Raw genomic sequence first — 14,243 nt, forward strand, 5'->3', positions numbered from 1 at the left:
CGTCCATGGAATTTGCGGCACCACACTCTAGTAGGAAATCAAAGGGGTCTGAGGCTCCAGCCATCACCACTGCTAGAATCACCAGGCCCCAGCAATTGCTCCCTTGGCACCCTTCCCATTGGAGGGCCTTCTCTGGAGATGCCACACCATCTTCTCCCTGCCAACTTGCTTGTAGGGACACTGTGTAACCCCCAAGGAGATTGCTTGGATTCCCGGGGCTTTGTCTGCTGGCAGCTCAGGGAGAGGCACTCTGAGTTTGCCTTGGCTCCCCCTCCCTACCAGGGCCAGAGTCTGCCCGGCAACCCACAGGGAGTGAGATGCCCCTCCCAGGGGGAAGGAGAGACCATTGTTGAGGGGAGTCTGGAGCCAGCCAGGAAAAGGGGAGGACTGAGTGTGTGGGAGCTAGTAAGCCCCAGGCCTGCATGCAGGGTTCCCCCTGAGAGCTAGCCTCTAGGGACCTGAAGGCAGGATCCCTCAGCTGGGTTTATGTCTCCACTGTTGATTCCCAGTTGTGGAGTTTGCTGGGAGGCTTCCCCAGCCAGGCGGAGTTGGCTCTCCAGCTCCCTGGGTGAGAGAGTCACTGCATGGTCAGCTGGGCTCTAGCAGCAAGTTCAGGGCTGCTGCCTGCTGTGTGGGTCTGGAGGCTGGCCTGGGAGGCTATAGTTTTGAATTTTGGTGCAGTTGTGTGGTCTGCATCTTGAGCCCTGCACCCCTTCACAGTGAGGGGAAATTCTGGGACCGAAGCAGCCTGGTTCCTGCTTGAAGAGGACCCCTGTGAGAAGAGAGCAGCCCCTTTGCAGAGACTGAGTCATCTCTCAACCTGAGGCTCATTCATGGAGTGTGTGAGTGCACCAATTTTTAGTTAGTAAGTCAGGGAATTTGTTTGGGGATTTTATTACCTGCAGCCTATTAAACTGTGGAGGGATTTGCTGCCTTCTCCCATTTGTGAGTCCTTTGGGCTGTACTGGACCTAGTCAGCCCCACTGCTAAACCTCTGCAGAGAAGGATTGTGTGGTCAACAGTCATCAAGGGCCCCAACAAAGTACGCGTACCAACGGAACACTAACTTCACAGTTGCAGGGCACCGGTGACCCTAAAAATAATGTTTTACCCTGTTCTGTTATAATTGTCTCCTGTTTAATATAATTGTGTTTATTATAGTGTATGTGTTTGTGTTATTTTCTGGGAGTCTCCAACTATCTGCCGAATACGTGGGGATTATCCTGGGCTAGAATTTTCCTCCCAAGCTGCCCTGGCAACCCTGCTAGGAAGGAGTGAGGGGGGTGGAGGCACCGCCAAGTACATCAATCAGAAAGAATAAAATTGAGTAGGTGGCGGGATCCAGAAGAACCCAGACCTATCCATCCGAACCTGAAAGGAGATTGGCTCTAAAAGAAGGTAACCAGGTGGAGAGGGGGCGCTACATTGGAGGCACCGCTGGGATCCCGTCTTTTAAACTCATACCTTATATACACTCCTGCTGTCTTCCTGGGATATTAAGTAAATTCCCAGTATGGATTATCAGAAGAGGCTTATAGCTTGGTGTGAGCTGGAGGGAGCTGACCCTGAACGCCACTTTCTGCTCACTAATGTACCCACTGAATGGGAAATTAGACAAATTGAAGATGAGATTGCTAATGTCAGAGAATGGGGAACCTGTGTGGTTCGGAGTCAGATGAAAGCACAAGGGGAAGCTACTTTATCTCTTCTTGTAGAGAGCAAGATTATACTGTCTACTGTAGTGACTCCCCATGTAATTCTGCCAGATGGAGAGAAGGACGGATGGAAGGTGACCATTCAAACACAATCACGTTTTCCCTCCCCATCTGCCCCACCATCTGAAACTAATGGTTTTCAGTCCAAATTGGGGAACTTCCTTATGCAGGAAGGGAAGACCATGACTGAATTAAGGACTCTTTTGGGAAGTAGTCCTGTGCCTCCTTCCAGTTCTACAGACCAAATAATTTTTGCTATGGGAAAAGCAATAGGGGAGTCCATAAAGACAGCATATGAATCAGGCCCTTACAGAAAACTGAAGTTCTTTTCAGGCATTAAACCTGTGCCTGTAGGGGAAGATGACTATGACACTTGGAGGCATCAACTAAATCAGGTGATGCAGGAATGGCAATGTAGCGAGGCTGAAAAGAGGAAACGTGTGGCAGAAAGCCTGCGAGGACCTGCAGGGAATGTAATCTGTGCATTAAAAGCCAGCAAGCCTGCTGCCACTGTTGATGACTATCTCTCGGCGATGGAGGATGCCTTTGGGAGCCTAGAGACTGGGGAAGACCTCTACTTTCAGTTTCGATCCTGTTACCAACATTCAGGTGAAAAACTATCTTCCTATCTTCACAGATTGGAACCATCCCTTCAACTGTGCATCCGCCGTAAAGGCACTGAAAGGAGCAAGGAACACCGAGTACGACTAGAACAGGTCATACGAGGTGCCATTTATGATGATTTTCTAATTATGAAATTGAAACTTGCAGACCGATTGAACAGTCCTCCAGAATTCCACCAACTGCTGCGAGAAGTCCGGGAGGAGAAGGAAAAGAGAACGGTTAGAGAGAGGAATAAGATCTCAGTGAGCCAGACCGTTGGTCCTCAGAAACTGAAGGATGACCTTTGTCTGCCTACCACTGAGGACCTCCATCAACAGCTCAAAACCCTGACAGCACAGCTCACTGAATTTATGACGAGTAAGATGCCTCAGGGGTCACCTAGCGATATTCTTCCACCAACTTTGACAGAAAGGAAGTACCCTCCTTTTCACCCAGGGAGAAGGGACCCCAACAGAGAACCTGTAAAGAAAACCTTGGTGACCCTCCCAAGGAACAAGAGATTCTGCTACCGATGTGGCGAGGATGGGCACATTTCCACCCAGTGTGACAACCCAAGGAATGAAGAGAAGGTAGCGCAACGAAAAAAGAAGCTACAGGGAAACTCCCAAGGATCCCAGTAATGGAGCATACTGGGAGCCATTACAGTCAGAGCTCCACTAAGTTGTGTTATGAACAGCCTTCCTGGAGCCCATTCCCAGAAGGATTGATAGGCCCAGCAGCGGTAGTTAATGTGATGGTAGAAGGGATTCCCTGTAGGGCCCTGCTGGACAGTGGATCTCAGGTCACCATCATTACTAGAGAATTCCATCGGCAATTCCTCCCTCAAGTGAAGATCCATCCTCTAGAAGGATTGGCAATATGGGGCCTTAGCAATGCTAGTTACCCATACGATGGATATGTACTAGTGACTTTACGTTTTCCTGCAGAACTGGCTGGATGTCTCCAGGATTGTGATACTCTGGCTTTGATTTGTCCTGAGACACAAAATTCTGATGGCATTCCCATATTGATTGGAACCAACAGCAACATGTTCCAATCTTTGGCCACACTTTGTGGTCGTTTGGGCCAGAAGACCCCAGATGTGGTTCGCCCTCCATGGAGAGAACTGACCCTGGGCTCATCCACAATGCCTTCTGACCATGATAGCTCTGACGATGAATCTCTAGGGAAAGTAGTAAGAGTATCCAAAGCTGTTCTGTCCATACCCCCACATGGTGAGATTGACTTGAGGGGAAAACTTGAGAAGCACAGTAGCAGCCTTCCTCATACAGTAATGATGGAGTCCTCTGATGGAGATAACCTCCCTAGTGGTCTGATGGTTCTAAGAGGTTTATTGTCCTTACCACAGCTGGAAGAAGCTGGCATTATGGTCAGAATACGAAATGAAACCAACCATCCCATAGCCATCAGGAGAGGAATGGTATTGGCACGATTGTATAGAGTAGAGAGTGTTATGAGCCCTGCAGCTGCAGCCAGAAAGCCCTGTAAGGCATTGGATCCTGATCTTTTTAATTTTGGTGATTCTCCTGTATCTCCCAGTTGGAAAGACCGGTTAAAAAAGCAGTTAAGCGAGAGACCTAATGTGTTCTCCACTGAAGAATGGGATGTGGGGTGTGCCCTTAACGTGGAACACACCATTCGTTTGGCAGATGACAGGCCTTTCAGGGAGAGGTCCCGAAGACTGGCACCTGCAGACATTGAGGATGTGAGAAAGCATATCCAAGAACTATTGGAAGCAGGAATAATTTCTGAATCCCGTAGCCCCTATGCATCCCCCATTGTGGTGGTGCGGAAGAAAAATGGGACTGTGCGCATGTGTGTGGACTATCGCACACTGAATAAAAGGACCATCCCAGATCAATACACTGTACCTAGGGTAGATGATGCCTTAGCTTGCCTAGCAGGAAGCAGATGGTTCTCTGTCTTAGATTTACGAAGCGGCTACTACCAGATCCCGATGAGCTCTGAAGACAAAGAGAAAACAGCTTTCATTTGTCCCTTGGGATTCTACCAGTTTGAGAGGATGCCCCAAGGTATCTCAGGAGCTCCTGCTACATTCCAGCGTTTAATGGAGAAGACAGTGGGGGATATGAATTTGTTAGAAGTGCTGGTGTATTTGGATGACTTAATTGTTTTTGGGAAAACTCTGGAAGAGCATGAAGCTCGACTAATGAAAGTGTTAGACCGCCTGGACGCTAGTGGGTTGAAACTGTCACTTGATAAATGTCAATTTTGTCAGACCCGAGTAAAATATGTAGGCCATATTGTGTCAGCAGAAGGTGTGGCGACTGATCCCGAGAAGATTGAGGCATTAACCACCTGGCCTGTACCCAAAGACCTGAACGCTTTACAATCTTTCCTAGGCTTCTGTGGATATTACCGCCGATTTGTAAAAAATTACTCCTCCATTGTGAGACCGCTCACCAATTTGACAAGGGGATACCCCCCAACGTGGAAGAGATCACCCCAACATAAGCTTGCAAGTCCTAATGAGAGGTATTTCAAGGTGAATGAACCATTTGGAGACCGTTGGACAGAGGAATGCAACAGCGCTTTCCATGCCCTTATTGAGAAACTCACCACTGCACCAGTGTTAACCTTTGCAGACCCTACCAAGCCCTATGAACTACACGTAGATGCCAGTCTTGATGGATTAGGAGCAGTTCTCTATCAGAATTATGAGAATAAATGGAAACCTGTTGCGTTTGTCAGTCGAGGGTTGACTGCCTCTGAAAGACACTATCCCGTGCACAAACTTGAGTTTTTAGCTCTCAAATGGGCTGTTGTGGACAAACTTCATGATTATCTATACGGAGCGACCTTTGTAGTAAAAACAGATAATAACCCACTTACTTATGTGCAGACCACGGCTAAACTAGATGCTACTGGTCAGCGATGGATGGCTGCCTTGGCTGCTTATGACTTTAAGCTGCAGTACCGTTCGGGTCAAACCAATGCAGACGCAGATGCATTGTCCCGTCGCCCTCATAACCCACTCGAGGAAGAGTCTGAGTGGATGGAGATACCATCTCCTGCTATTCGTGCCACCTGCAAGGCTGTAATAGGAAAAGTGCAGTCCCCTTATGTAAATGAGGAAAGATATGCTGACACACTGGGGTTGTCTGAGAAGGCTATACCTACCATTTATGCAAACCTCGTTGGGCTAAAGACTTTTGAATTGCCCCAGTTAACTCCGACTGAATTGAGAAGAGCTCAGTGGAAAGATTCAAATATTGGACCTGTGCTGGAAGCTGTAGAAAAGGGTGAAAAACCCATCTCTAAGGCTAACTTTTCCCCCGGCACAATTCTTCTCTTAAAAGAGTGGGATCGTTTAGTGATTAACAAAGGTTTGTTATTCCGGACCACCCAGACTGTAAGGGGCCATGTGCGGAAACAACTGGTCTTACCCCAAGAATACCAGGAGATGGTGTTGAAGTCTCTGCACGATGATCATGGTCACTTGGGGGTAGATAAGACTTTGGAACTGGTCAGAGATCGGTTTTATTGGCCCAAAATGACAGCATCTGTGGAAGACCACTGCAAATGGTGCTCTCGGTGTGTTAAGCGGAAGACTCTGCCAAAAAAGGCAGCGACTATGGTGAACATCGCTACAGATGCACCCATGCAATTGGTGTGCATTGACTTTTTGTCATTGGAGCCTGATAGAAAGAACCACTCAAGTATACTTGTAGTTACTGACCATTTTACAAGGTATTCCCAAGCATATCCCACAAAAGACCAAAAAGCCAGTACAGTGGCCAAAATTTTATGGGACAAATTCTTTGTACATTATGGTTTCCCGGCCCGAATCCATTCTGACCAGGGAAGAGATTTTGAAAGCAGACTAATTCGTGAACTTACAAAAACCCTGGGAATAAGGAAGTCCAGAACCACTCCTTACCATCCCCAGGGAGATCCACAACCGGAGAGATTTAACCGGACTTTGCTAAACATGTTGGGAACACTACATCCATCCCAAAAGACCAGATGGAGTGAGCATGTCAGTTACCTTGTGCATGCTTATAACTGCACTAAAAATGAGTCCACTGGGTTTTCGCCTTATTATTTAATGTTTGGCAGAGAAGCCAGGCTACCAATTGACTTATGTTTTGGGATATCCTCTGATGAAGCTAGCGAAACAACTTATCTCCAGTACATTCAGAGTCTCAGGCGTGACTTGCGGGAAGCTTACAGACTGGCCTCCCAAGCAGCCACAAAAAGCAACCTTGCTAACAAGCAGAGATATGATAGTCGGGTCCGTGAACAGGATCTGCAGGTAGGAGACAGAGTGTTAATCCGAAATCTAGGTCTCACTGGAAAACATAAATTAGCTGACCGGTGGAATGCAGACACCTACATAGTGGTTGATAAGCTACCTGACTTGCCTGTATATCGCCTTAGGATGGAAAATGGAAAAAATGTTTGTAAGACTATTCACCGAAACCACCTCTTGCCAGTGGGGCAGTTAATAGGTGAAGAGAAAAATAGTGAATGTGGTTCCTCCCGGCGACCCATTACTCGTTCAAGACTAAGGAAGAAAGTTCCTGCAGAAAGAACCCTTACTGCACAACTTGAATCTGCTGAGGAGGCAGACAGTGAGTCTTTAACCTCCTCTGGAGAAAATGATCCTCATTCACAGAGTAGCAGTGAAGAGGAATTCTTCCCCTATTATCCAATACCTCCTATGCTTCATGAGCAGCTATGTGAGGTAGAAACTGTTAGAGAGGGAGAATCTGAGCCTCCTCTAGCTCAAATACTTAACCCTGAAGCTGCACCCTTTGTACCCCCTCAGTCAACAATACAGCATGAAGAGGCAAGTGGTTTACCAGCTAGGATGGTTCCACCTGTAGAGGATGTGGGAGAAGCCATGCAACCTGCAGAGAGGGAAATCATTGATTGTCCTGCAGTCATTACTGCTGAGAACCCTGAGAATGAAGAAGCTCCTGTACTTCGACGTTCAGAACGAGAGCGAAAACCTGTACAGAAACTCACCTATGATGTCCCAGGGTCCTCCACCTCTGTCCCTCTGCATTTAGTAAATAGATGGGTGCGGGTGGCCTATTATTGTTTGTGTCTGATAGTTAACAATGGAGACTCCAAGGTTAAGTCATTTATTTAAATATAGTAAGAATGTTATTAATGTAAATTGAATAACAATTTAATGTTTAAATTAATATTGTATGTGGACACAGCAATACTTACTTATTGGCTAATGATATTTATTGTCAACTAAACAATGTATACTATTACCTGATGGAAAGGACCTTGCATGTTTGTGTTGTGGTTAAATGACCCTTGCCGAGGACGGCAAGAACTTTCGCACAGGGAGAGTGTAACCCCCAAGGAGATTGCTTGGATTCCCGGGGCTTTGTCTGCTGGCAGCTCAGGGAGAGGCACTCTGAGTTTGCCTTGGCTCCCCCTCCCTACCAGGGCCAGAGTCTGCCCGGCAACCCACAGGGAGTGAGATGCCCCTCCCAGGGGGAAGGAGAGACCATTGTTGAGGGGAGTCTGGAGCCAGCCAGGAAAAGGGGAGGACTGAGTGTGTGGGAGCTAGTAAGCCCCAGGCCTGCATGCAGGGTTCCCCCTGAGAGCTAGCCTCTAGGGACCTGAAGGCAGGATCCCTCAGCTGGGTTTATGTCTCCACTGTTGATTCCCAGTTGTGGAGTTTGCTGGGAGGCTTCCCCAGCCAGGCGGAGTTGGCTCTCCAGCTCCCTGGGTGAGAGAGTCACTGCATGGTCAGCTGGGCTCTAGCAGCAAGTTCAGGGCTGCTGCCTGCTGTGTGGGTCTGGAGGCTGGCCTGGGAGGCTGTAGTTTTGAATTTTGGTGCAGTTGTGTGGTCTGCATCTTGAGCCCTGCACCCCTTCACAGTGAGGGGAAATTCTGGGACCGAAGCAGCCTGGTTCCTGCTTGAAGAGGACCCCTGTGAGAAGAGAGCAGCCCCTTTGCAGAGACTGAGTCATCTCTCAACCTGAGGCTCATTCATGGAGTGTGTGAGTGCACCAATTTTTAGTTAGTAAGTCAGGGAATTTGTTTGGGGATTTTATTACCTGCAGCATATTAAACTGTGGAGGGATTTGCTGCCTTCTCCCATTTGTGAGTCCTTTGGGCTGTACTGGACCTAGTCAGCCCCACTGCTAAACCTCTGCAGAGAAGGATTGTGTGGTCAACAGTCATCAAGGGCCCCAACAAAGTACGCGTACCAACGGAACACTAACTTCACAGTTGCAGGGCACCGGTGACCCTAAAAATAATGTTTTACCCTGTTCTGTTATAATTGTCTCCTGTTTAATATAATTGTGTTTATTATAGTGTATGTGTTTGTGTTATTTTCTGGGAGTCTCCAACTATCTGCCGAATACGTGGGGATTATCCTGGGCTAGAATTTTCCTCCCAAGCTGCCCTGGCAACCCTGCTAGGAAGGAGTGAGGGGGGTGGAGGCACCGCCAAGTACATCAATCAGAAAGAATAAAATTGAGTAGGTGGCGGGATCCAGAAGAACCCAGACCTATCCATCCGAACCTGAAAGGAGATTGGCTCTAAAAGAAGGTAACCAGGTGGAGAGGGGGCGCTACAACTGTAACAGGGAGGGGATACTCACTTCACTTGAGCACACATTTGGCCATGTGCATGTGCCTGCCCTCTTTCTCTCTCATTTCATCCCTGCTCCAGGATAAAGCAGTGCCCAGGGCTCCCTACCTGAAGACAATGTCTTTGCCCCCTTCCTGGCTATAGCTATCCAACTGGGCCACTTTGATTAGTTCCCCTTCTGGGGTGCCTCAATGTCCAGGCCACTTCCCTTAGTGGCTAATGAGGGGTGGGGAACCCAGGCCCATCCACTACTCTGGGTCCCAGCCCAGGCACCCTGGAGATAAGCTTCTCTAATTCCCTATAACACTTTCCTACTATGTCTCTGCACCATCTTCCCCCTTCCTCAAGGACATGTCCTAATGGAGTCCCAGCAACAAGCTCAGGGCTCATTCTCACTCTTCCTGGCTTCTTGGATTGTCATTTTCTATCTGGGGGTCTGTAGCTCTGTCAGCCAACCACACCACTCTCCCTCCTACAGCTCCAGCGAGGAACTGAACTCCCTCTGGCTCTACAGCTCTTCTTTTCTGAGTCCTGATTGGCTGTCTAGGACAAAGCCATTCTAGGCAGCTTGGAAAATCTCTCCACTGTCCCGTTTTGGGGTGGGGTATGGCAGGGCCACGAGGCCTTTAGAAGGGAGCCTCAACAGATCTGATAGTCCTTGTGTGACAGGATATATCGTGTGAACCTTTGGCTGCCCTGTTGTGATGAGAACCCCCATCTGAGTGCCCCTCACTTGGCTTTGCAAAGTTATAGGGCCTTACACACCTACACAGGCAAGGAATGTCTAGGGAAAATGGAGACTGCTACATGCCAGTGGAGAATTAAACATCAACAGAAACTGATGACAGATTGCACGAACTCAAATGAAGGAGTATCTTGAAAATTTGTTGTTTACCACTGTGTAAATCAGGAATGGGGAATCTCAGGCACGGAGGCTGGATTCAGCCCTTGGTTTGCCTGAATTTAGCCCCTGAGGCTCGTGCTGCCCTCCCCCTGCTGCAATGGTGCTCCAGTCCCCCGCTCCCACTGTGGCGCTGGAGCACACAAAATCTACTAGGCTGGGCCCCCCTAGGCTCTGGCATGAGGGGAATGTGGGTCTTTCTTCTGTTCAGTTAAAGGCCACATCAGTGAGGTGTTTTTTGTTTTTCTTCTCACTTATGTGCACCCGCTGCCTGATTGTTCTGTGGGTCAGTAGTCCCCAACCCAAGAAAGGTTCCCTGCCTCTGGTGTAAATCCAGAGTAATTTTGTCAGTTTCAGTGGTGCTCCTCTGAAATTAAACTAGTGAAATGAAACAGAAAATCAGCCCAGCTGTTGCAGCCTGATCTAAAGACTCTCAGGTATCACCGAGAGGGTTGATAGGTTCCGCTCCCAAGATCAGGCCCAGTCAGATTATTATTACAATTATTTTATGGTTGGGAACTCTGATGTATACAGATGCAACACACACACTATAGGAACTCTTTTATATTTATAAACAAATATTTTATGAATACATTTAGCTAAGTCACACACCTATCTCAGCAAGGCAGATAGAGATAATACAGAAAGTGCATCTGAACATCCGTGCTCATGTAGATACATCTCTGTATTAATCATTCTCTCATTGAAGTTTTTAATTTTGTCTCAAGTTCTTTTACATAGATACTTTGTATTAAGCCCTTTTACACATAAACTTTGTATCTTGTAGAATAGAATAGTGCCTAAAAATACGTAAGGTAAAGAGAATGTCTTTGTACCCCCTTTTGTTAATTGATTGCCTTGTTGAGTGAATGAGGTGTGAATGGATAAAGAGAAAGGCAAGTACCTCTAGACCAGTGTTTGTCAACCTTTTTTTTTTCATAAAGTACCCCTTTAAAAAAATGTTAAGTACTCCCTTTAAAAAAAAGGTACTTAAGTACCCCCAGTACATACAGTTTTTGGACACACACAAAAATTTTCTACCATTGCAACACATTTGTTTAAACAACTTAATCGTAGCCGGGCGGGCAATGACATTTCGGGGTGTAAAAAGTACAAAAATAATAAAGCACTGTAAAACTTAACACAAAAATTTAGTTTTCTCCAAATTTCAGTTGTGTTGACGTACCCCCCAGACTTCTTGAGTACACTATGTCTACACATAGTATGTCTACACTAGCTCGTTAGCTCCCCATTCCACGAGGAGTAATGGTAGTTCGAATTAGGATCTTTAATTCGAACTACCTACTCCGTGCTGCGTGTAGCTGTGGGCACGGAGTTCGGACTAAGGGGAATTTAAAAATGGCGGCGCCTGGGAATATGTAAATGAAGCTCGGGATATTTAAATCCTGGGTTTCATTTGCAACTCCGCTTGCCCTAATTACCCTACTTAGCTCGAACTAACAAGCTAGTGTAGACATACCCTCAGAGGGTACTTGTACCACTGGTTGAGAAACACTGCTCTAGACCAGTGGTCTCCAACCTTTATATACCCAGGATCACTTTTTAAATGTCAGGACAAGTCAAGATCTACCCCTACCCTTCCCCAAGACCCCACCCTCTTTGTTCCCTTTCTCTCCATCACTTGCTATCCCTGGCCCTTATACACTCTCAGGGTACGGCTAAACTGCTTTTTTCCAATCCTTTTGTTGGAAGAGATTTTTCTGACATTTGGCCTGTCTAGCCTGGGCCAAATGTCAGAAAAACCTCTTCTTTTGGACCCCCCCCCCCCCGCATTCCTCATGGAACAAGGAAGACAGGGGCTGCCAAAAGAGCACGTTTGCTGGAAAAACTCCTGTAGTCTAGCCATACCTCACTGCGTTGACACAGGACATGTGGGCTCTGGGGTGGGAATGAGGGATTTAGGTGTGGGAAAGGGTGAGAGGTGCAAGCTCTGGGAGGGAATTTGGATGCAGGAGGAGGAGGAGAAGAAAGGGATGCTGGCTCCAGGCTGGGAAGTGTTAGGCTCATGTGGAGAGTTGGGGTGCTGAGCAAGCCACTGGCTTGTGGATGTGAGGGTGCAGGAGTTTGGGTTGGGATGTGTGAGGGGCTCAGGGCAGGGAGGCTGGGAGTATGATGGGCTCAGGACACAGATTTGCAGTGTGTGGAGGTGCAGGAGTGTTGTGGCAGAAGACTGAGGATGTGGGTTTCAGGAGTTTGGGGATGTGAGAGGCACAGGACAGGGGGTTACAGTGTATGATAGGCTCTGATATGGGGTCAGGATGGGGGTTACTGGAGTGTTATGATGCTGTGGCCAGATGAGGGGTTGGCCCCAATTGGGGGCTTGTTGGCCAGGCTTCATTTTTAAATAAAATATTATGTCAAACACAAAAGATTTCAGCATTTTCTTTATTTATGAGAGAGACATGGAACTTGTTTTGAGTCAGGGGTCACTGACCCACAGAAAAGTCAGTCAGGGCCACATAAGTGAGATATAAAAACACAACCCCTCCAAACCCCTCAAGCCTCACTAATTTGACCCCAACTGTGCTGGTGGGGGCAGGAGACAGGATGCTGTGGCAGGGGACAGGGTGCCAGTGGGTGCTGGGACAGGGGCCAGGGAGCTGGTAGATGCTGAGGCAGGGTGCCAGTGGGTGCTGGGGCAGGGAACAGGGTGCCAGTGGGTACTGGGGCAGTGTGCTGGGGCAGGGGACATGGTACTTGTGCGGGTCTGGGTGGGGGAGGGGTCCGAGACTGGTACCTGGGGATCCTGCAGCTGCACGCCAAGGTCCAGGAAGTGTGCAGGCTGCTCCCCCATCCCCCAAACAGTGGCACGGTACCTGAAATGCCAGTCCATTGCATGCCAGGGACTTTCTTCCCCTGCTGCCTTCCAGTGTGGGGGGGAGAGAGTGGGAGTCCTGGACCGCGCCAGCTCCAACTGCTCGGGCAGGGCGCGCCTTGCTCCTCTGCTCCCCACAGCAGCGCACACTGCTTGAGCTGGCATGCTGGGGACTTTCTTCCTCTGCTGCCTTCCTGCATGGAGGGAGGAGGAAAAGTGGGAGTCCTGGACTGCTCCAGCTCCAACTCCAACTGCTCAGGCAGCGAGTGCCTTGTTCCTCTGCTCCCCATGGCAGCACGCACTGTCTTAGCAGTTGGAGTGGGCACAGTCCCTGACTCTCACTCCCTCCCCCTACCTTCCCCCATGTGCAGGAAAGGAGCAGGGAAAGAAAGTCCCCAGTGCGCAACTGACTAGTGTTTTAGGTACCGTGCTGGCTGTTCAGGGAGGGGTGGGTGGGAAGATCAACCCGTGCACTTCTGGGACCTGGCACACAGCTGCAGAACTGCCCCCACACCCTGCAGGAAGCCCGTACTACCTCCATTGTCAGCACGGGGTTCATCTTGGGGATGGGGGACAGCGAGAGGGGCCCCTCCGAAAGCCTTGCAATCAACTGGTCGAGCCCCCAGGATCGACCAGTCGATCGCGATCGACGGGTTGGTGACCACAGCTCTAGACAGTTGCAATGGTTGGAGAGGTGATGGAAGCCAGATCCAAAAACAATGAGACCTGTTAAGTAGGCTCATTGAAAGAAGACTGGACATATAAATGGCCTTGGCAGAAAGTGCCTGCTTTTGGAAGCCCCCCTTTGGAAATGAATGTGGCAGCACTGAGACATCACCCAGAAGAAGGTGCCACAGATGACTAACTGCATATGCAGATGATGACTCTCACAGATTTTGCATATGCATAAGATGATAGATTTGCATAGAGGGAAGCTACTATAAATTAAAGGTATCTTGCAGGAGGATGCAAGATTTCATCTTGTGAACAGGGGAGCATTGCTCTGGATCAGCAGAAACTTGACTCCACCCCTCCCGCACCTACCTCACCTGGTCAGTGCAGTTAGGGGGAACAACTATTGGTAACAACAACAAGACAGAGTATGCTTGTATGTGTAGAATATATCATATGCATATGATAAGTATTGATTGCTATATATATTACCAATATATGTGGCATTTTGTTTTATTGCCCTGAAAAGATCCCATGCAATACTTTAAGTACAACACTCACCATCCCTTGCAGAACAACTGGAAATGTTAGCCATTATCTTCCTCATCTTGTCACCATCCATATCTTCAGCCAATGACTGGAATTTCAATCCTCAGAGCTGAATGGCTAAACTTTCCCCTGTATGAAATCTAAGCAGGCCTACGACCAAAAAGGATCCTTTCCAAGGGACTTTATACCTTTGCAGCAACCACTTGGCCTGGGAGAACACAATAAGCTTTTGATGTACCTTTCTGTCACCCAAATGTTGTTACAATTAGCATGAGATAATTTAACCATTAAACAGCTCCTACATAGTTTGCCACAACCTTCAAAGAGACATATACACAATCTACTTCAATCAAGTTTC

The sequence above is a fragment of the Pelodiscus sinensis genome, chromosome 1 (genome assembly GCF_049634645.1).
Source record: "Pelodiscus sinensis isolate JC-2024 chromosome 1, ASM4963464v1, whole genome shotgun sequence".
Classification (NCBI taxonomy): domain Eukaryota; kingdom Metazoa; phylum Chordata; order Testudines; family Trionychidae; genus Pelodiscus; species Pelodiscus sinensis.